This window comes from Hyperolius riggenbachi, chromosome 1 (genome assembly GCF_040937935.1).
Source record: "Hyperolius riggenbachi isolate aHypRig1 chromosome 1, aHypRig1.pri, whole genome shotgun sequence".
Taxonomy (NCBI): domain Eukaryota; kingdom Metazoa; phylum Chordata; class Amphibia; order Anura; family Hyperoliidae; genus Hyperolius; species Hyperolius riggenbachi.
The window spans coordinates 50,161,716-50,182,123 of record NC_090646.1 but is presented as its reverse complement, the minus strand read 5'-3'; positions in this window follow the sequence as shown (position 1 = coordinate 50,182,123).

Genomic DNA, 20,408 nt, shown 5'->3' with positions numbered 1-20,408 from the left:
TCTCATTAAAAAATATTTCCTTGTTGTTGGGGTCTATATAGTTATCTCTCTTCATATACTCAGTGAGCTTAAGGAAAGAAGTGAAAGAGAAAATAAACATATTTATCGCATGCCCATTTATATGACAAGTCATGTGATCTGATTGATCATGAGATACATTTGTAAGGCTCTGATTTGCCAAAGCAGGAATTGAAATGATCAGCGCTGCGTAATATGTTGGTGCTTTATAAATAAAATAAATAAATAGCAAGTTAGAACCTTGCAAATTTGCCAGATGATCAAGCTGATCCCATGCTTCTCACTGAGTTCTCAAACACAGACAGGGGCATCACAAGTTGGGAGTATGAGAGGATTATTTTACAGCCACTGATGATGACAGATAATTAAAATATTTTAAAACAGAACACAGATTATCATGAAGAAGAGCTCTGGTCCCAGCCTTCGTCTCCACTCTACTTACAGCTTTCATTCAACTTTGTTTTCTGGTATTACATTTTATAGATGTTTTATTTAAAATGGCTCAAGGTTTTTCACATGAGAAATTGAGCTGTGTACTTCTCAGGCAATTCAGCCTCCAATTTAATTTCTCAGAATGGTAGCATTTCTAACCCCACACACGTCAGTGCTTGACACACTGTGCGGTTACCAGCAGCCTAGTGTGACTGCGGCCACACCCGGATGTGACTTCAGGAGACAATTCTCTCAACTGTCTGCAGTGAGCGCTACCAAGAGGCAGGACATACCTATGGATAGAGATGGCCCGAGCAGGTCACCGGTGAACTTCCATGGCGAATAGCGAATATATGACGTGTTTGACCCACCCCCTATACATCATCATGGAGCCAAACTTTGACCCCTTACCTCACAGTCAGCAGACACATGGAAGCCAATCAGCTACCGCCCCCTCCTGAACTGCCTAAAAAGCAGTTGCGGTGGCCATATTGGATTCATTATTTGCTGGCTGCTGACTGTTAGTGAGAGCAGAGTCAGACTTGCTGCACACAGGTAGGGAAAACATTAGCTAGGCCTGTGTTTCTTGCAGTGAAAGCACCCCAAACAGCACATTGGTCTCGTGTGTGTGTGTGTGTGTGTGTGTGTGTGTGTGTGTGTGTGTGTGTGTGTGTGTGTGTGTGTGTGTGTGTGTGTGTGTGTGTGTGTGTGTGTGTGTGTGTGTGTGTGTGTGTGTGTGTGTGTGTGTGTGTGTGTGTGTGTGTGTGTGTGTGTGTGTGTGTGTGTGTGTGTGTGTGTGTGTGTGTGTGTGTTTGACACTCCACAGCCCACTGACACCCAGAGCTGTGTGCACACTACTTTTGTTGCTACATCAAGTTGCAGGCACAGCACCGCTCCAGTGTTTTATTATTTCACTGTATTCTGATAGTACTATTGCATTTCTCTGTGTGTGACACTCCACAGCCCACTGACACCCAGAGCTGTGTGCACACTACTGCTGTGGTTACATTAAGTTGCAGACACAGAACCACTCCAGTGCATTATTATTTCACTGTATTCTGATACTACAATTGCATTTCTCTGTTTGTGACACTTCACAGTCCACTGACACCCAGAGCTGTGCACAGTACTACTGCTATTGTTGCTACAATAAGTTGCACATTACCACTCTAGTGCATTATTTGTAAGAATATAGTGTGGTTTCTGCCCTTTAGGGCGTAACCCTGTTTGGGGTTCTTCTTTAAAGGGATTCCGAGCAGTGCAGAAACTATGGAAAGACGCATAACATTTTAAAGCTCTCTTTCTCCTCTTTCCAATGATATATAAATCGTCGCCCTACCCCTTTTAGTTTTCGCTATTTTGCGATTGAAATTGCCGCGGCCGCAAATTCGATCGCAAAAAAAGAGAAAACTAAAAGGCGTAGGGCAACGATTTAGGGGTTGTCAGAAAGAGGAGAAAGAGAGCTTTAAAATTATATCTATCTTTCCATAGTTACTTGTATTACACAGGGCGACTTTTTCCTAAAGTCAGCAGCTCCATTCTGCTGAACGGAGCTGCTGACACTGGGGAAAGTGTCGTCCTGTGTAATACAAGTAACTATGGAAAGATAGATATCATTTTAAAGCTCTCTTTCTCCTCTTTCTGACGACACATAAATCGCCGCTCTACGCCTTTTAGATTTCTCTATTTTCGCGGCCGCTGCAATTTCAATAGCAAAAATAGCGAAAACTAAAAGGCGTAGGGTGGCGGTTTATATATCATTGGAAAGAGGAGAAAGAGAGCTTTAAAATGTTATGCATCTTTCCATAGTTTCTGCACTGCTCGGAGTCCCTTTAACCTTGAGACACTATACTTTTCTTGAATATGGCAATAAAGAAAAGGCCAGGCATCAGAGCGTTAACTCATTTTATGTAGATTAAATGTATAACAAGTTTAATTAAGTTGAACTGTGAATGCAGAAAATATTTTTCCCAGAGGAAGATCTTGTCTTGTATTAGTGTAAAGTGAGAGAACACACTTTTGTGTCCACTATAAGGCAATATCTCACAATCTCATAGCAAGCAATGCGTTAACCTCTTTTGGTGACTGAACAAAGTTACAGCAGTAGAACACTTTCACTTTGCAGTACAACACTGTCTCTTTAAGGATTTTTCATGCACAAAACATTCACAGGTTAGGCTTTTCTTGGGACTGAGCAATGTCACAGCAGTAGAACACTTTCACTTTGCAATACAACACTGTCTCTTTAAAGGAGTTCTGTGGGGGGTTGCGGAGGAGAAAAACTGACACTTACCTTGGGCTTCTATCAGCCCCATGCAGCGGTAATGTCCCACGCCGTCCTCCTCCCATCTGCCGTTCTCCACCGCCGGCCCCGGTCTAAGTGGCATGGGATCCAACTGCGGCTGCGCTACAGTGGCCGCGCACCCGCCCGCTTCCGCCTGCGTCATCGGAAGCTTACTGCGCAAGCGCAGTACAAGAACCCATTGTACTGCGCCTGCGCAGTAAGCCTCAGATGACGCGAGCGGAGGCGCGGCAACGCGCATTATTCGTCTGTGTGACAGACGAATAATAACCCGGTGCCGGCTGCGGGGAACTGCAGATGGGAGCAGGACGGCGTGGGACATTACCACTGCAGGGGGCTGATAAAAGCCCCAGGTAAGTGGCAGGTTTTCTCCTCAGAAACCCCCACAGCAGGGGCGCCGCGAGGCATAAAGCGAACCAAACGGTCGCTTGGGGCCTCAAGATCGTAGGGGCCTCGGCAGCTCAGTGACGTCGGCGTGACGTCACTGTTTTCCCGCAGCCCCGCGGGGCTGGCAGAGAAGTGTAGGGCAGGGCTACGGGAAGATGGCCGCCGCCGAAGCCCTGCTCTGGAGACTATGCCTCCAGTACAGGACTTCGGGTGGCCATCTTCCCGTAGCCCTGATTCAATCAGCGCGGGAGATTGGAGGAGGGAGGGAGCTCCGTGGGAACTGCGCGCCTGAGGAGTTGCCGCCGGCCAGGAGAGGAGACAGGGAGAGAAGACTTCTGCCAGTGCCAGCAGGTCACAGGTGAGTACATTATTTTCTTTTTGCAGCTCTGAAAATGTGCCCTAATTGCGTTTGATATCTGCTGAACTGTTCCCTAATTGTGTTTGATTTCTGCTGAACTGTGCCCAGCCCTAATTGTGTTTGATTTCTGCTGAACTGTGCCCTAATTGTGTTTGATTTCTGCTGAAAATGTGCCCTAATTGCGTTTTGATTTCTGCTGAACTGTGCCCTAATTGCCTTTGATTTCTGCTGAACTGTGCCCTAATTGCATTTGATTTCTGCTGAAAATGTGCCCTAATTGCGTTTGATTTCTGCTGAAAATGTGCCCAAATTGCGTTTGATTTCTGCTGAAAATGTGCCATAATTGCGTTTGATTTCTGCTGAAAATGTGCCATAATTGCGTTTGATTTCTGCTGAAATGTGGCCCAAATTCTGTTTGTTTTCTGCTGAAATGTTGCACAAATTCAGCAGCTACGGTTAAGCTCCGCCCATACAATGGCTATCATTCATGAACAGGCTGTCGGTAAAGAGAATCAGTGCGGGAAAACACCGCTGGCGGATTTTTAGACTTCTGGGTGGGCATTCATAAAGATGTATCCGTGTGCGGAAGCAGTGCGGAGATTCCTCGAGCTAAGCTGGCGGTAGACAGGTGGTAGGCTTGCGGAGACACGGAAGCTGCCGAGTTGATACATTTCTCCGTGTTCCGCTCTGCTGCAGCTGCCTGGGAGGTCTGTGTGTCTCCATTCATTTACATTGATATCGCCACATCAGAGGGAGCGGAACTTCCCGACCTCACACCGCTTGCGGTGATCTTTATGAATGAACATTTTGCTACATTTGTACCGATAATCATCGCACAAGGCGGTGATTTATCACTCTGCTCGGTAGTGTCATTTTTCCATGCGGAAAGAGGTTTTATGAATGCTGACTTTGCCGAGTGGTCGGTAAAGTCAGCTGTTTTAAGCATTTCCGCATGCGGAAATGCTTTATGAATGATAGCCCAAGTCATGGCCAAATCCATCTTTCGGCGCGGCGCGCTGCGCGCGCCTCAATCACCCCCACATCCATTTTCCCCGCAAACAGCCCCGCCCCATCCCAACATCCGCCCTCCAGCTCCACCCACATGTCATGGCCACGCCCACTTATGCGGGGATAGCCACGCCCATTTTTGGCCCAGGATAGGGCCACTTCCTACAGTCCGCTTGGGGCCACAAAAACCTTAGCTGCACCCCTGCCCCACAGAACCCCTTTAAGGATCCTTCATGAACAGAACATTCACCAGAACTGAGCATCATTTATCAGTAGGATACCATCTCTTTGCAATAAGGTCTCTCTCAGGAACTGCACAGCACAGATAGTCTGGATGGCCTGAGACACAACTCCTATGCATGGGATATATCAGTCTGTGTGGAGAGTGAGTGGGAGACTTATCTTGAGAGCTGCAGCCACATGCAGCTTGGCAGACTGGAGTTCTGTCTGTGGGTGCTGGGTGTCTGGCTCACTGCTTTCTCTAATGTGAGATGGTCCTCTCCTGAGGTATCACTGTGCTCTTCCCTGCAGACAGCTGTACTTGGGGGTCCTCACTAGAACCTTCTTCTCCTTCAGAACAAGCTAGAATCCTTTTCACAGGCCCTCTCTTCCTTCAGCACTCCCTTTCTGCCCACAATGTGACCAATCTCTCTCCTCTAACTCAACAGCCCTTCCCCTGCTCAAAACCAACTTTATTGTCCTAGAACAAAACAGACATGTTCTGAGAGCACACACCCTCTCTGCTCCAAGAGTGTAGCATGCAGCAGTAAATAATTATTTGACTTGTTGTCTCACACATATATGCATTTAAGAACCACTAGTATGTACTGTCATTGTTGTGGGGGTTACATTCTTCCCCCTTTTTAATGACTGTAGTCCCTACAGTCGAAGATCACAAATAATACAAATAAATGTTCTCCATAGAATCTGGCAGGAGGTCTTACAATGTCCCCCCATGTGGACCTTTGTACAGGTCCCCTGATTTCACGAAATCTTTCCTTTTGGGCGACTCGAGTCAGTGTTCCTCAGCGTCAGGGTCGGACTGGGCCACAGTAGTACAGTTTTTTCCCTCGGTGGGCCCCCCCTCCAGCTCTCTAATGGGCCCCCCTCTCCTTGTCTGACAGAGCTCCAATTGATGCCTGCAGCACAAAAATTCTCTTCTCAGTGCTATAATCACTCATGCTGAGAGCAGTGGCGTAGCTAAGGAGCTGTGGGCCTCGATGCGAATTTTACAATGGGGTCCCCCAAGCACTCTATACATAACAATTGATACGACGCACCAAAACCTGCCAATGACAACTACAGTGTCAGAGGTGCAAGAAGGGGATGGGAAATAGTTTGTTAATGATTACCACTGTTCAAAGTATCTATAGAAGTGATTATTATGAGCAAAGAACCAATAGAGAGGTAATACCGTAGTTGAGGGAGGGCCCTTCGGGGTCCCTTTGGCCCAAGGGCCCCGATGCGGTCGCAACCTCTGCGGTCGCAAACTCTGCAAAGTAGGACATTACTTTATATTGAAGGATGGGACTCTATGCAAAGTTTTGCTGGGCAGCAGTGTCTCTGAATTACAATGCTGTTAAGATCATGTACATTTGGCCCTGTCCATAATACATCATGACCACGCCCACCTTCCGGTGCATGGTCACGCCCTTTTTTCACCGCAGTCATGGGATGTGTGGGCCCCAGGTCGAAATTTCTTTGGTATGCCCCCAGTGTCCCAGTCCGACCCTGCTCAGCGCACACCTCGATTCCCAAAGCAGGTGGACCTTCTTTTCTTTGCAAGAATAATAAGCAGGTGTAGCAAGAAGGCTGACCATCCCCTCTTCACAAGAACCTGTACCCGGCCTTGCAAGCAAGTCAGCCCTTTCCCCTTTGCAAAAATGTGCGTTGGGTCTCACAGTCATGTGAAGCCCTTCCTCTGTACAAGAATCTGTATTGGGGTCTACAACGGCAGGAATCCTCTTCGTTTCACAAGAATATATGTTATGTACCCTGTAGAATCTGCATCCATATGGTTTCCATAGGTTGTGTGATATGCTTTTCTGCATCCCGTAAACGGCTTGTTGATTAACCTTGTTTCCTTCTCTCACTCTTTGGCAATGGCACTTTTGCTGACAATAATACAAACCTTCAAGGTGTGAATAACGCCTGCACCAGTCACGATCTGCGGCACATTTGCTTCCTTGAACTGGAACACCGCCAGGACCCATCACGTTAGCTACTTGTGCACCCTTCCTTCCCTCCACAATATCGAACTCAACAGTTTCTCTATTTCCCACGCTGCGGAGATACTTCCTTGGGTTATTCTTTTTGATAGCTGACCAGTGCACAAACAAGTCTTTTTTGTGTCATTCCGATTTATAAATCCATAACCTTTTCGCACATTAAACCATTTCACAATGCCTGAAACTTGGGTTGCAATTACTCTTTTTCTCCCCTTTGCGTTATCTTTATTCCACTTCTTTGAGGCCTTCTTATTCCATCCCATCAGGTGGCCTCTTTCTGTGGGATTCTTTAGTTTAATGGTCTTGTTTGGAAATCGCCTTCATTTTGAGCACAGACCCTCATATAGTGGCTGCATCTGTGACAACGCCAACACCCAACCTTTTCAGGCTCCGTTTCTCTCCAACCTGGAGTTTCTCATTCACTCCCATACTCATCTATAGTCAGTTTCATTTTGGCCAGTTACTCAATCAGCTCCTTGAGGGTAGTCTTAATCTCTGTCAGTTCCAAGTCGACTGGTTCAGGCTCCTTCTCTGCAAAGAGGTTTCTAGCAGTGGTAGTGTAACGATTGGTGTAGCAAACAGAAGTCTGGCTATTGTGTGATCTGCAGTATCACCAATAAATCAGACACTATACCTGATTATATGGTGATCTGCAGAATCACCAATAATACAAGTATAGCTAACAAGGTAATAGCAAGTGTACAGTGCTTGGTGCAACAGTAATACTGATTAGTTTGGCAGAACCTCACCAGAGGAGCTGGTGGGTACTATCAGTAAGGAACCTCACCAGTGACAAGGGCTCAACTGACGCGCCTCCTCCCTGCATAAAGGTCCTGTCTGTGCGCGCACGACAAAGCCACTCTATGAGCCACTGACAATCCCCTCGGCGTGCTGGATGCCGGGGAGACAGGCGAAACGCCCGACAGGGAAACCGAAGCAGCTGCGGGGGCATCCTGACTGCCCGCAGCTGCATCTCCACAGAAAGTTACAGTACCCCTCCCCCCCCCCTTGAGGCGTGGATTCCGGACACGGTCTACCTGGCTTCTCAGTAGAGATGTCGCGAACCCCCTGTTCGCGAACCTCCGCGAAAGGTTCGGTTCGCGAAAAAGTTCGTGAACCGCAATAGACTTCAATGGGGAGGCGAACTTTGAAAATTTTAAAAAATTCTACTGGCTAGAAAACATGTTTCAAGACCTCTAATACCTGGAGGCACACCTGATTGAGTGAAATACACATCACTGCTGGAGGATCCACCCTCCCTTCCCAAGCAAGGTCCTTTATATCATTTGACTCAGTTGTCTGTCTACACTAATTAGTTATGGGACAGCTGCTACACACTCTGCTAGGGAGATTTTAATTAGCCTCTTGTGGGTCTCCTCCCGCCTACCGGAGGGAGGTGGGTCTCTTCTGCCAGGGAATTATACTATTTTAAAAACCAGTATACATCATACCATGGCTGGGAATCAAACCCAGCTCTCACTTTGTGGTGGCCAAGCCACCCTAACCACTGTACCACTACAGTAGTAAGTGAAGCTGGCCTAAAATTTACGATTTATGCTCAATGCAATAGAAACATGTTGCTTACAGGGAACCTTAACTGAGAGTGATATGGATGTTTCCTGTAAACAATACCAGTTGCCTGGCAGTCCAGCTGATCTTTGTGACTGCAATAGTGGCTGAATCACACCCTGAAACAAGCATGCAGCTAATCCAGTCTGACTTCAGTCAGAGCACCTGATCTGCATGCTTGTTCAGGGGCTGTGGCTAAAAGTATTAGAGACACAGGATCAGCAGGTGATTCAGGCAACTGGTATTATTTTAAAAGGAAAAATCCATATCCTTCTCCGTTTAGGTTCCCTTTAAGGATTTGTAGCATAAAAGCCAACTCACATTGGCTGGGATTTGAACCTGGGTCTCACTGTGTGGTGGGCATGCACCCTAACTACTGTATCAACTGGAGCTGGCCTAAAAATTACCATTTATGCTCAATACAAGAGAAAAAGTAGACAAGACAAATAACATTTATATCACACTTTTCTCCTGGCGGACTCAAAGCACCAGAGCTGCAGCCACTAGGGCATGCTCTATAGGCAGTAGATGGGGTGTTTGTGGATGCAGCATGGGAAAAGGGCAATATTAGATTTTACTGGCCAGCAATGCAAATCTTTAAGCATCACAACTTGCCCTTATTTTTAAAGGAACCCTGAGCTGTATTTAAAGGTAACCTAAACTGAGAAGGATATGGATTTTTCCTTTTAACCACTTCAGCCTACAGCGTCAAAAATCTTAATGTTCACCTCCCATTCATTCGCCAATAACTTTATCGCTACTTATCACAATTAATTGATCTATATCTTGTTTTTTTCCGCCACTAATTAGGCTTTCTTTGGGTAGTACATTTTGCTAAGAGCCAATTTACTGTAAACGCATTTTAACAGGAAGATTAAGATAGAAATGGAAAAAAAATCATTATTCCTCAGTTTTTGACCATTATAGTTTAAAATTAATACATGCTACAGTAATTAAAACCCATGCATTTTATGTGCCCATTTGTCCTGCTTATTACACCGTTTAAATTACGTCCCTATCACAATTTATGGCGTCGATATTTTATTTAGAAATAAAGGTGCATTTTTTCAATTTGCGTCCATCATTATTTACAAGCTTATAATTTTAAAAAAATTAACAAGATACTCTCTTGACATGTATATTTAAAGAGTTCAGACCCTTAGGTAACTATTTATGTATTTTTTTTTTAAAAAAAAAATTCCTGGATGCGAACGATCTCGCATCCAGGAACTAAAATAAGAAGGTGATGTTTCCTGGGGGCAGAAATACCGCGCTCTCTGATGAGAAAGCGTCGGCATTTCTGCCGGGGACTTAGATCGGTGAATGGGAATTATATTCCCATTCACTGATCGGGGGGGGCAGCAGGAGGCAGCGGGAGCGCGAGCGGCCGCGCGCCCGATCGCGCGCACCACACGGCTGCAGCAGGGATGCTTGAATGTGCCTCATCCACGAATTCGGCAATCCGCGTGGTTGCAAAAAAAAAATCCGCATTCGGCCCCGCCGCATGTGGATTTTCGTCCGCGTCCACGCAACCACGTGGATTTTCTGCCATGAATGGCGTAATCACGCGTGGATTCCCGCCCGGAGGCGGATTTTCTTTTAACGTTAATAACAAAGCCCCCATACATGCTACAATCCCCCAAATTGCATGGATTATCAAGGTGATAAGGGGCAACATAACTTCAACATAAAACATTCTTTTTTTTTTTTTTTTTTTTTAATGGCTTTTAAAGACAAATCACCACTGTAAATGGGGCTATTAATTGGTAATACGTGGTTTTAAAAAGGGATATACGCGTTAAGCAATCAAAGAGGTGAAGGCGAGTTCCAATGGCACTTGGCGGCGAAGGTACCGCTGGAGGAGGATGAGTGGCTGACGGCAAAAAGGCCCCAGAGAGGTTTTTGTAATTTATTTATTTTTTTTTATTTTGCAGCAATTAGCAATGACATGGCAGCAGATTTGTCAGTGGACACGGGCAGTGTGAACGCAGAGTGCAGTGGTGGTACCGACTGAGTCAGGAGAAGGACTATGCGGGCGGTCAGTTCAGCAGCACAGAAGGACCACGGCAACATACTGGTAGTAGTAGCAGCAGCACAGCGTCATAGTGCTGGCCAAAAAATTAAATGCACCCGGTGACCCGGGCAGTGTGAACGCAGACAGAGTACATTGGTGGAAGCGACTGAGTCAGGAGGAGGAGGACAATGCGGGCGGTCAGTTCAGCAGCACAGAAGGACCTTGGCAACATACTGGTGATAGTAGTAGCAGGACAGCGTCATAGTGCTGGCCAAAAAATTAAATGCACCCGGTGACCCGGGCAGTGATAACGCAGACAGAGTGCATTGGTGGTACCGTGGTAGCGACTGAGTCAGGAGGAGGAGGAGGACAAAGCGGGCGTACAGTTCAGCAGCAGCAGCAGCACAGAAGGACCATGGCAACATACTGGTGGTAGTAGTAGCAGTATAGCGTCATAGTGCTGGCCAAAAAATTAAATGCACCCAGTGACCCGGGCAGTGTGAATGCAGAGTGCAGCAGCGGGAAGCGACTGAGTCAGGAGGAGGAGGACAATGCGGGCGGTCAGTTCAGCAGCAGCAGCACAGAAGGACCATGCCAACATACTGGTGGTAGTAGTAGTAGCACAGTGTCATAGTGCTGGCCAAAAAATTAAATGCACCCGGTGACCCGGGCAGTGATAACGCAGACAGAGTGCATTGGTGGTACCGTGGTAGCGACTGAGTCAGGAGGAGGAGGAGGACAAAGCGGGCGTTCAGTGCAGCAGCAGCAGCAGCAGCAGCAGCACAGAAGGACCATGGCAACATACTGGTGGTAGTAGTAGTAGCACAGTGTCATAGTGCTGGCCAAAAAATTAAATGCACCCGGTGACCCGGGCTGTGTGAACGCAGACAGAGTACATTGGTGGAAGCGACTGAGTCAGGAGGAGGAGGACAATGCGGGCGGTCAGTTCAGCAGCACAGAAGGACCATGGCAACATACTGGTGGTAGTAGTAGCAGCACAGCGTCATAGTGCTGGCCAAAAAATTAAATGCACCCGGTGACCCGGGCAGTGATAACGCAGACAGAGTGCATTGGTGGTACCGTGGTAGCGACTGAGTCAGGAGGAGAAGGAGGACAAAGCGGGCATTCAGTTCAGCAGCAGCAGCACAGAAGGACCATGGCAACATACTGGTGGTAGTAATAGTAGCACAGTGTCATAGTGCTGGCCAAAAAATTAAATGCACCCGGTGACCCGGGCAGTGTGAACGCAGACAGAGTACATTGGTGGAAGCGACTGAGTCAGGAGGAGGAGGACAATGCGGGCGGTCAGTTCAGCAGCACAGAAGGACCATGGCAACATACTGGTGGTAGTTGTAGCAGCACAGCGTCATAGTGCTGGCCAAAAAATTAAATGCACCCGGTGACCTGGGCAGTGATAACGCAGACAGAGTGCATTGGTGGTACCGTGGTAGCGACTGAGTCAGGAGGAGAAGGAGGACAAAGCGGGCGTTCAGTTCAGCAGCAGCAGCAGCAGCAGCACAGAAGGACCATGGCAACATACTGGTGGTAGTAGTAGCAGCACAGCGTCAAAGTGCTGGCCAAAAAATTAAATGCACCCAGCGACCCGGGCAGTGTGAACGCAGACAGAGTACATTGGTGGAAGCGACTGAGTAAGGAGGAGGAGGACAATGCGGGCGGTCAGTTCAGCAGCAGCAGCACAGAAGGACCATGCCAACATACTGGTGGTAGTAGTAGTAGCAGCACAGTGTCATAGTGCTGGCCAAAAAATTAAATGCACCCGGTGACCCGGGCAGTGATAACGCAGACAGAGTGCATTGGTGGTACCGTGGTAGCGACTGAGTCAGGAGGAGGAGGAGGAGGACAAAGCGGGCGTTCAGTTCAGCAGCAGCAGCACAGAAGGACCATGGCAACCTACTGGTGGTAGTAGTAGCAGCACAGCGGCATAGTGCTGGCCAAAAAATTAAATGCACCCGGTGACCCGGGCAGTGTGAACGCAGACAGAGTACATTGGTGGAAGCGACTGAGTCAGGAGGAGGAGGACAATGCGGGTGGTCAGTTCAGCAGCACAGAAGGACCATGGCAACATACTGGTGGTAGTAGTAGTAGCACAGCGTCATAGTGCTGGCCAAAAATTAAATGCACCCAGTGACCCGGGCAGTGTGAACGCAGAGTGTAGTAGCGACTAAGTCAGGAGGACAAAGCGGGCGGTCAGTTCAGCAGCTCAGAAGGAGGACCATGGCAACTTACTGGTAGTAGTACCATAACACCAAAAAATTAACCAAGGTAGGCACTAGGCAGGTAGTAACTGTCTTTATAAAGGCAGGCATAGTTAACAACAGCACATGCAGCAGCCACTTCATGTCCCCCTGTGTCCGACAATAGGGGCCAGGAACTCACCTTCCACCCAAGCCTGGTTGATTTTCAGGAAGGTGAGCTTGTCCACAGAGGCGTGGGAGAGCCGAGAGCGCTTCTCTGTGACCACGCCACCGGCCGCACTAAAGCATCTCTCTGAGAGGACACTGGAAGGAGGGCAGGATAGGAGTTCCAGGGCGTACTGGGAAAGCTTGCTCCAGATGTCCAGTCTCTTGACCCAGTACTCCAAGGGGTCCACGGGGCTGTCGGTGTCATTGAGCCCGCTGGATGACCCCATATAGTCAGACACCATGGTGGTCAGTCGTTGCTTGTGCTGGTTGGTGGTGGATGCTGTGGCGGGCACCTCTGTTCTGGGCTGCTGCACTGCATACAGGCTCTTGCTTAGGCTCTTCAGGTCTCCGGGGCGCCAGTTGCTGCTGCTGCTGGTGCTGGTGGTTGTTGTTGTGCTGCTAGTGGCAATGGCAGGCACCTCTTGCTGGCTTGGCAGAGCAGTTACAGTGGGGGTGGAAGGCTGGGGGAATGCTTCCAGTAGTCTGCGCACAAGGGACTCCTTCAACTCCCTTGTGCGTTGCTCGGTGGTGGATGGCGTCATGAAGTCTCCCAGCTTCCCCTTCAGACGGGGATCAAGCATCAAGGTAATCCAGATGTCCTCCCTTAAACGCATCTGGATCACCCGGGGGTCCCTGCGAAGGCAGCGCAACATGTGCACAGCCATGGGAAACAAGTGGGCCCTGCCAGCAAGATCTTCCTCGTCCTCGCCATTGTCCCATAACGCATGCCTGTCCTCTTCCTGTGCCATGTCGTTGTCCTCCTCAAACCGCCATCCACGTACAACGCCTGCTGCACTCTGCTCCTCCTCCTCCTCCTCATTCAGGTTAGGGACCTCCAACTCTTCCACTACCTGCTGTGAGCCCTCCTCTGAGCTGGACTGTGCTGCCATCTGCTCCTGTTCTTCCAACTGCATCAGGGCTTCATCCCCGCGCTCAATTAAATTGTCCATTGTCTGCTCCAGTAGACAAACCAAGGGCACCCACTGGCACACAGAGGCCCGCTCCTCACTGACCATCTTGGTTGCCTCCAGGAAGGGACTAAGCACCAGGCATACTTGCTGCATCAGTGTCCACTGAGTGGCAGTAATCATGGGGACTTGCTGGTTGCTGGGGACACTTGGGTCTAGCATGTAGGCCCTAAGAGCCAGCCTGTGCTGACACAGCCGCTGCAACATGGCCAGAGTCGAATTCCAGCGAACTGGCATGTCGATGATCATCCGGTGTTGTGGCCTTCCATACTGCTGCTGTAAGGTGGACAAGAGTGCAGAGGCAGTGGCTGACAGGCGGAAAAAGCGTACCACCGCCCGGGCATCCTGCAGCAGCTCGCTCATCCCCTGGTAGGTGCGCAAGAAGCGCTGCACCACAAGATTGAGCACGTGGGCCAAGCAGGGGATGTGCTGGAGGTTTCCCTGCTGCACTGCTGCCACCAGGTTGGCCCCGTTATCGGCTGCCACATACCCCACTTTCAGGCCTCTGGGGGTCAGCCACCTCCGCTCCTGCTTCCTGAGGGCGGCCAGGACGTTGGTGGCCGTAAGCCTCTCCTTCCCCAGGGTCACCAATTTTAAAAGGGCTTGGCAGTGCCGAGGCTTGGCGCTGCTGCTGCCGAGGCAGGCTTGCTTTCCGGGTGCAGAGGGAGTGTCGTGACAGGACCCTTCTGCATCCCCCCTGATCCCGCGTGGTGGCACCACTAGCTGGGCTGATGCGCTCTTGTCCTCCCTCCCTTCCATCAGTGTCACCCAGTGGGCCGTAAAGGACAGGAGGCGACCTGTCCCAAATCTGCTACTCCACGAGTCCATGGTCACGTGGACCCGCTTGCCCACAGAGTAGTCCAGGGAACGGGCCACGTTTTCCACCGCAAACTTGTGGAGTGCTGGGATCGCGCTCCTGCTGAAATAGTGGCGACTGGGGACTTGCCACTCGGGGATGCCAAATTGGAGCAGCGTCCGCATGGCGCTCCCCTCCTGCACCAGGGAGTAGGGAAGCAGCTGTGATGCCATGGCCCGGGCCAGCAAGCCTTTTAGTTTGCGGATCCACCTGTGGCTTGGAGGCAGAGGCTTGGTCAGACCCTGAAAGGTGTCGCTCAGCAGGGTCTGACGACGCTGGGATGCAGGGGAGACAGAGGAGAGAGATGAACACTGGCTGCCAGCCTCAATGTCTGTGTCCTGAGTAGCCGAGGTGGAAGAGCGCTTGCGTGCTACTACTGCTGCTGCTGTGGGGGATTCACTACCCTGAGGGAGGGATGATGCTGCTGCGCTGGTGGGCCTTCTGCTCTCAGGAACCCCTGCCAGCAGTGCCTGCTTCCTCTTAAAGTCCGCATACTCGCGGCAGTGGCGGCTTCTCAGGTGGCCCTGGAGGGATGAGGTACCCATCTTGCTCAGACTTTTCCCACGGCTCAATCTTTTGCTGCATAACCTGCACACCGCATACCTTTTGTCATCAGTACATTCCTCAAAGCAATCCCACACTGGTGACTTTAATTTACTGCGGCCCCCACTAGCAGAGGGTGCAGCGGAACAATGTGTGGTAGTAGTTGCCGGGGGTTGCATGGTGGTGGTGCCGGCTGAAGCAGTGTCCTGTCTACTTCCTCCACGCCCACTGCTGCCGATGCCCCTGCCCCTGCCTGACATATGGCGATATCCTTGCCTAGGCCGAAGTGACTCGTCATCCTGCTCTGCCTCTGACCATTCTTCCACGGACTCAGCAGGCTGCACATAGTTAGGGTCCACAACGTCGTCATTATCAGCAGCATCATCATAATCCAGCTCTTCCTCTGACTCCCCCGCCTCCTCTTCTGTCCCTACATCCCCAGACACAGACCTCTTTTTCATCACCAGAACTCAACAACGCTTGTGATTGTGGCCCGATCTCAATCTCTGCCACATCAGTCCCCAGTAAGTCCTGAGCTTCTTGCATCAGCAGGTTCCCAGATGCCGGACTGAGGGACAGAACGCTGTCATCCTGGGAGGGCTGCTGACCAGTGGGTGCTGGGGTGGATGTCACAACAAGCGTGGGACGTTGGCTGCTGCTGCTGCTGCTGCCTGGAGTGGTGCTCACAGTAGAGGTCTGGGAGGAAGTCAGGATGTCCATGAGTACGTCAGGTTCCATTTGCTCAACCACCACACGGGGACCAGAAACTTTACAATATTTGGACAATGGCGTCCGCTGACTCGGCCCAGGCTTTGCTGCCCCCCTTTCTGCTGCATCACGACCACGTACAGCTGGGCGTCCTCTCCCTGGACGTGGAGCAGTCCCAGAAGTGGCTGAGGCAATTGAACTCCCTTTCCTCTCACCCCGCGAAACCCTGCCTGACATGTTGCTAGTAATGAATCACTGGATGCAGTGGGCACAGTACAAGGTCACTGAAGGATGCACCAGGCACAGTACAACGGCACTGAAGGATGCAGTGGGCACAGTACAAGGTCACTGAAGGATGCAGTGGGCACAGCAGTGGGCACTGGATATACAACTAGGTCACTGAAGGATGCAGTGGGCACAGTACAAGGTCACTGAAGGATGCAGTGGGCACTGGATATACAACTAGGTCACTGAAGGATGCAGTGGGCACAGTACAAGGTCACTGAAGGATGCAGTGTGCACAGCAGTGGGCACTGGATATACAACTAGGTCACTGAAGGATGCAGTGGGCACAGCAGTGGGCACTGGATATACAACTAGGTCACTGAAGGATGCAGTGGGCACAGTACAAGGTCACTGAAGGATGCAGTGGGCACAGCAGTGGGCACTGGATATACAACTAGGTCACTGAAGGATGCAGTGGGCACAGTACAAGGTCACTGAAGGATGCAGTGGGCACAGCAGTGGGCACTGGATATACAACTAGGTCACTGAAGGATGCAGTGGGCACACAAGGATGTCACACTGTGTAATGAGATGCTTATATGCCAGCGAGCGAGCAGTGGGCACTGGGCACGGCACAAGGTCACTGACAGAATGAATGAACAGCGCTGGCAGAGAGTGGCGGCACCGGCGGTGTGACTGGCTGCCTGCAAATAGTACAAGTGTATAACTGTCACTGGAATATACAAGTGAACACTGCAGCTGCACTAACCTGCCTGCCTGCACTACACACAGATAATCCCCACTCCCACTACACTGACTACAGTGCAGCACTGAACCTGCCTGCACTACACACAGTTAAATAATCACTAGACTCCCACACTCCCACTACACTACACTGACTACAACTAACTACAGCAATCACTCACTGACTAGCTAACTGTGTACAGTATAAGAGCAGTGTTAGCAAAAAAAACGCTTTGTTTTTAACACAATAAATGCACTTGCTCAAACAACAATGGCCTGGAGATAATCCTCTCAGCACCACAGTCTAGCAAGGACAGAGCTTTTCCATCATGGCCGCCGCTTTATATTCAGGAGGGGAGGGCATAGCTCCCCTCCTGTGATTGGTTGCTAGGGCCTGGCTGGGGCCCTCTGATTGGCCTGCAATGTGTCACTTCCGCATAGTTTGACGCATTTCCGCTAACCACGACTTCAGCGCCGGGTTTCACGAGCGTGAATGCGAATTTCTGTCCGCATTCACGCAAAGCCGAAGCAGATTTTCGTGGTTGAAAATCTATTCACGGCTTAGCGTGTCCGAGGCGGAATGCGTCAAAATGTAAGCGTGATCACGACCTGGCGGTGAGCACCACTGGGCTGCAGCAGCAGTGCCCATCTGGACGGATATATCCGTCCAGATAGGGTGAAGTGGTTAAACTAATAACAGTTGCCTGACTCTCCTGCTTATACTGTGACTCTAATACTTTAAGCCACAGCCCCTGAACAAGCATGCAGATGAGGTGCTCTAATGGAAGTCAGACTGGATTAGCTGCATGCTTGTTTCAGGTGTGTGATTCAGCCACTACTGCAGCCAAAGAGATCAGCAGGACTGCCAGTCAACTGGTATTGTTTAAAAGGAAACATCCATATCCCTCTCAGTTAAGTTTCCATTTAAAGGGAAGCTTATGGCAAAAAATATATATATATATTTTAACTTACCTGGGGCTTCTTTCAGTATCCCTCTCAGTTAAAGGGACTCCGAGGAGTGCCCGAATTTAAAAGAACACACTTAACTGGTGCTTCTTCCAGCTCACCGTAGGCGGTGAGGCCCCGCGGCATCCTCCTGGCTCCTCTCCTTCAGCCTCTGCTGGCCCCCTGTTACCGGCATCACCTGGCGAAACAGGCCTGGTGTCGGGCCGGCTCTTCCTGGTTAATCGCGTCATCATGGTGGCTGGCGTGACAGGTCTGCACATTTCCGCCTACGGTGAGCTGGTAGAAGCCCCACGGAAGTGTATTCTTTTTAATTTGGGCACTCCTCGGAGTCCCTTTAAGGTTCCCTTTAAAGGGAAGCTTATGGCAATATATATATATATATATATATATATATATATATATATATATATATATATATATATATATATATATATATATATATATTCTAGCTGGACGCCCTGCGTTGCCCGGGTATGTATTTGGCTGGTGTTGGCCCCGCCCACTTTTCCTAACCCTAACACACAATTACTTAACCACTTGCCGACCGCCCACAGCCCATGGGCGGCGGCAAAGTGGACGCCTAAAGGACCGCAATACGCCTTCAGGCGGCGTGTCCTTTAGGCATGCCGGGGGAGCGATCGCGTCATTGATGACGCGCGCTTCCCCCGGCAACTGGCTCCGCCCACCCGCCGTAACATCCCGCCGGCCGTACGGAAGCGCCGGCGGGATGTTAACCCCGCGATCGCCGCATACAAAGTGTATAATACACTTTGTAATGTATACAAAGTGTATTATACAGGCTGCCTCCTGCCCTGGTGGTCCCAGTGTCCGAGGGACCACCAGGGCAGGCTGCAGCCACCCTAGTCTGCACCCAAACACACTGATCTGCCCCCCCCCGCCCACTGATCGCCCACAGCACCCCTCAGACCCCCCCCTGCCCACCCCCCAGACCCCTGTTTGCACCCAATCACCCCCCTAATAACCCATCAATCACTCCCTGTCACTATCTGTCAACGCTATTTTTTTTTTATATCCCCCCCTGCCCCCTGCCCCCTCCTGATCACCCCCCCACCCCTCAGATTCTCCCCAGACCCCCCCCAGACCCCCCCCCCCTGTGTACTGTATGCATCTATCTTCCCTGATAACCTGTCAATCACCCGTCAATCACCCATCAATCACCCATCAATCACCCCCTGTCACTGCCACCCAACAATCAGCCCCTAACCTGCCCCTTGCGGGCAATCTGATCACCCACCCACACCAATAGATCGCCCGCAGATCCGACATCAGATCACCTCCCAAATCCATTGTTTACATCTATTCTCTCCTCTAAACACCCACTAATTACCCATCAATCACCCATCAATCACCCCCTATCACCACCTGTCACTTTTACCTATCAGATCAGACCCTAATCTGCCCCTTGCGGGCACCCAATCACCCGCCAACACGCTCAGATTGCCCTCTGACCCCCCCTTATCAATTCGCCAGTGCATTAATTACATCTGTTCTTCCCTGTAATAACCCACTGATCACCTGTCAATCACCTGCCAATCACCTATCACCCATCAATCACCCCCTGTCACTGCCACCCATCAATCAGCCCCTAACCTGCCCCTTGCGGGCAAACTGATCACCCACCCACACCAATAGATCGCCCGCAGATCCGACATCAGATCACCACCCAAGCGCAGTGTTTCCATCTATTCTCTCCTCTAAACACTCACTAATTACCCATCAATCACCCATCAATCACCCCCTATCACCACCTGTCACTGTTACCCATCAGATCAGCCCCTAACCTGCCCCTTGCGGGCAATCTGATCTCCCACCCACACCATTAGATCGCCCGCAAACCCGCCGTCAGATTACCTCCCAAATGTATTGTTTACATCTGTTATCTTCTCTAAACACCCACTAATTACCCATCAATCACCCATCAATCACCCCCTATCACCACCTGTCACTGTTACCTATCAGATCAGACCCTAAGCTGCCCCTTGCGGGCACCCAATCACCCGCCCACACGCTCAGATTGCCCTCAGACCCCCCCCCCCCTTATCAATTCACCAGTGCATTAATTACATCTGTCCTTCCATGTAATAACCCACTGATCACCTGTCAATCACCTGCCAATCACCTATCACCCATCAATCACCCCCTGTCACTGCCACCCAACAATCAGCCCCTAACCTGCCCCTTGCGGGCAAACTGATCACCCACCCACACCAATAGATCGCCCGCAGATCCGACATCAGATCACCACCCAAGCGCAGTGTTTCCATCTATTCTCTCCTCTAAACACTCACTAATTACCCATCAATCACCCATCAATCACCCCCTATCACCACCTGTCACTGTTACCCATCAGATCAGACCCTAATCTGCCCCTTGCGGGCACCCAATCACCCGCCTACACGCTCAGATTGCCCTCAGACCCCCCCTTATCAATTCGCCAGGGCATTATTTACATCTGTCCTTCCCTGTAATAACCCACTGATCACCTGTCAATCACCTGTCAATCACCCATCAATCACCCCCTGTCACTGCCACCCATCAATCACCCCCTGTCACTGCCACCCATCAATCAGCCCCTAACCTGCCCCTTGCGGGCAAACTGAACACCCACCCACACCAATAGATCGCCCGCAGATCCGAC